Consider the following 4,027-nt stretch of genomic DNA (forward strand, 5'->3'; position numbering starts at 1 on the left):
CGCGATTGGAGCAAGTGGCTATGGAGGTTTTTACCCAACATGAGTGGCAGCATAAATCTCCGGATCAGCCCACCAGCCGTTTCGACATAGGCATAGTCTATAAGACTCTAGTCTACTGTTGCCGAATTATCGTTTTTTTCCTTCCATTTTATTAGATTTTTGGTGTTTGGCTATGTGCATTCTACCGGGTGATACTCTAAATGCTTTGTATCGACTTGATGCTACATTTTGAGATGATAAAAGTGTCTTTTATTGAGAAAAAAAATCCGAAGTCATAGAGTTGGTATGTTCTTTAAAAAAAAATCGAAGTCATTGCCACACACACGACAGTCCTTGCACGATTTATGGACGACAGAGTCAGCTAAGCCTTTGATCAGGTCTGATCCGTGAATTTGCACCTTTATTAGATCACCGGTCGTGCAAGCATCGTGCAAGGAGTGTCGTGCTTAAAGTAGTTTCGATCTCACTTAGTCCACTCTCAGAGCCACATGGGAAAGTTAATGAGCAAGAATTAATCAATAGCTCCATTAACTATATACACACAATTTGACATTGACGAGGACAATGGCAGCTAGAGATTGGCGATAGCGTATTTATTATAGCACAACTGTCTCGGTCTTCCTGCAGGAGCCACAAAACTGTGAAGAAAGGGTTGAGCTTTGCGTATCTGTCATTCTGTCTTGGTCTTCCTGCAGGCTCTGCCGCAGCCACAAATCTGTGGGAAAAGGCTTGAGCTCTGAGTTCCTGTCTGCGAGTTACGTGGGGCTAAGCGTTGGTGGATCCATGTGGCCGGAGAGCCCGCTTCTCCGGGACGCCGGCGCTGCCGTGCTCACCGGATGCGTCGCCATGGCGGTGCTCCGCTTCTGGGAGGAGGTCGGCAACCGCGCCCTCTTGGACCAAGTAAGCTCTGCTCGCCACCTAAATAATTCCGTTTTTGTTGTTGTTGTTGGGGATCGATGATTCTTTCAATTTGCACGGAGAAATTCAAACCCTAAACTGCACAAGCCAATTAACAATCATCTCTCACTTAATGTTATCTCTCGGCTTCTAGTTGTACTCCTTTTGCCCCACTGGCCAATCATGTAATTAGAAGGCGAAATTAAGCTACCAAAATTACTTAGCATGGTCGAAAAGTTTGGAACATTACTAACCTGGTGGTTTGGTTACCAAGACAATGGAGACTCGCATGCAAATTATTGATGAGAGATTGATTGGGGTCCTTTGCTCTGCATTTTCAGAAACTCTGCAGGAAGCTGGTGCACATCAGTGTTGGGCTGGTATATTTCCTCATGGCCCTTGTTCAGGTAAATAAGAGCACCAACGAACAAAGCTCTTCATTTGGCATAAACTATGCGCATTACCTTTCTAACATGTCTTCCCCATTGCAGTGCAGATGATGTCTATGCTCCATTTCTCGCTTCAATTGTCATTGCGCTCAATATCATAAAGGTAACCTTGATTGGATCTGGTGTAGTTAAAGATGACGGCGTGGTTAACTCGATGACAAGAAATGGAGACTACAGGTAGCCTCTCTTTTTCCCCATCTGTGTTACTGTATGTATCACCGTGTTGTTTACATTTACAATATGAACTGACTACATCTTCATGTTTTCTCCATTGTTTCTAGAGAGCTTCTCAAAGGTCCACTCTATTACGCGTGTACTATAACCCTCACTACCGTAATCTTTTGGAGGACGTCTCCCATTTCCATCGCTGTAATTTGCAACTTGTGCGCGGGGGACGGTACTAGTTCTTTCTCATACAATTACACCCTCGTCCCATAATATAAGAATGTTTTTTAAACTGTTTTAGCTTGGAGAACGTTCTTATATTATGGGACAGAGGGAGTACATTTTTGTCCGGTACTGCTACCCAATCCAATGATTCTTGGAGCGAAGGTTTCAGAAAACAGCATGACTTTGTATGCTGCTTCTTTCAGGTGTGGCTGACATAGCCGGGAGGCGATTCGGGCATGTAAAGCTCCCTCACAATCCTGACAAATCCTACGCCGGAAGCATTGCAATGTTCTTCGCCGGCTTCATCGCATCGATCCTGTAAGCAACAAGATATGCATACATCCTACTTGACCCTGAAGCCTGAAGTCATCTCTTGTTTTACAGTCTGAAAGACCGCAACTAATACTGGATGTGGTATGCCTGCAGTTTCATGTGCTACTTCCACCTTTTCGGATTCGTGGAGCAGAGCTGGACCATGGTCGCTGCCTTCGGCATCACGTCGCTTGCAGCGGCGATTGTCGAGTCACTTCCGGTCAGCACGCTCTTGGACGATAATCTGACGACTTCGATCGCCTCTGCGCTCGTCGGCGGCCTGGTTTTCTATTATGTTGGTGGTGGTGGCGGCGGCGACGGGAGCAGCATCTTGGCGACTGCTGCGATGGTCTTTGCAGGCAGTAGCTAGTGTTAGAATTAATCCGAGGCCACCATTGATCTACCGAAGACCAAGCAATCACACGAAGCACGACACCGAGATTTGTTAACGAGGTTCACCGATATGGCTACACCCCGGGGCATGATTACGGGCGCTCCTCCCCGTGACACCGTCACAATACCGCACCCCAGCCGCCCGGGTGCCGGCACATGCCGCCGGCTCCCCCGCGTGCCTGTGCTATTATGTTGGCATAGGTTACATCGTGTGTCTACCCCCGATATATATGAGAGGCCTAGGATACAAGTGTCCTATTAGGACACAATTCCTACCCTGTCTACACACAGTCCAAAACCAAGTCCAACTGTAACCTACCTTGTACAATAATATTCGACACAACTCTAACAGCTAGTACAGTAAGGGCTAAGGAGAAGTTGCAGTGAATTGAAAGAATTTGGTGGTGTGATGATATACTGCAATGAGTTCCAGTTGCTGAGATGGTCTTTGCAGGCTGTTACTGGGTGTTGGTTAATCCGGTTTGTGTCTCTGATAAAGAGCTCTGAATTAAATTTGGTTTGACAGTGTCATTGTGTGAGCAGCACTGTTCTAAGTTCTGAATAACATTTGTAGACAGGGTAAAATGTGACACTCCGGGTTCCGGGAGCGGCACTATATACTGTAGATATAGGACCCTCCGCTAGCAAATGTATAGTATCAACCCAGGACTGAAACAGACACAATGTGGATGCTACATTCATACACGCAATGTGCACCCCATGTGGGTTAGACGGCAGGTATCATAAAAGAACACTACTACATAACTGCAACAGTATATATACAACAAGTCTCGAAAAGTCAAATTAACAAAAGAATGCAATAAAAGGGTTTTATGATCAAATTGCAGCTCTCACAACAGAAGCAAAATATACCTTACACGAGTAAAATTTAACAAATATCTTAAAAATGCTAAGGAAAAGCAGATGACGTCTATAACCCTTTTAGACCGACTGTGTGAGAGAACCATAACAAATGCCTTAGGCCAACTCCAACGCACGACCCCATCATGTCTGCGTTTGTCCGTTTGGGCCAAAGCGGACATACGGCATGGCCCAACGCACGGCCGCATCCGCAAATTTTGTCCGTTTCGCTTCCGGCCCGCCCCATTTCCGGCGCAAACATGTGCTCGGTTTGCGGCCACACAGATGTAGAACGGACGGGCACGCGCTTGCTCGTCGTCCGCGGCGGCCGGCCACCTACCTCCACCGCCCAAATTCAATGTGCACGAGCGGCGGGCCCTGGTTGTCACTCACTCGGGAGGAGGGCTCGTCTTCCTTCTTAAATGGGAAGCCGTGGACCGGCCAGTCCACAGCTTCCACTTCCTGGTCGTCCTACCTCCTCGAGCCCAGACACGGGCAAACCCTAGCCGCCGGCGCATCCCACTCGCCCACCTCGCCGCCGGCGCCATGGGATGGCATTGGATCCGCCAGGGCAAGCATGACCACGAGGCCGGCTCCTCCTCTGGCCGTCGCCGCTACAGCAGGTTATCGCCTCCCCACTACCTTCTTCGCCCGCACCACCGGCCTTTCGGATCGCGCCGTCGGTGGCCGGCCGGCACAACAGGCCCTACGTCCATGCAGCTTCC

The 4,027-nt window shown here is 48.4% G+C and overlaps 1 pseudogene; it reads left to right on the top strand.

Annotated features, from left to right (window-relative positions):
- Window positions 1-613: 613 nt before the first annotated feature.
- On the top strand, window positions 614-2,568 carry LOC119308522 (annotated as a pseudogene).
- The last annotated feature ends 1,459 nt before the right edge of the window (window positions 2,569-4,027 follow it).

Source organism: Triticum dicoccoides, chromosome 5B, assembly GCF_002162155.2.
Source record: "Triticum dicoccoides isolate Atlit2015 ecotype Zavitan chromosome 5B, WEW_v2.0, whole genome shotgun sequence".
Taxonomy (NCBI): Eukaryota; Viridiplantae; Streptophyta; class Magnoliopsida; order Poales; family Poaceae; genus Triticum; species Triticum dicoccoides.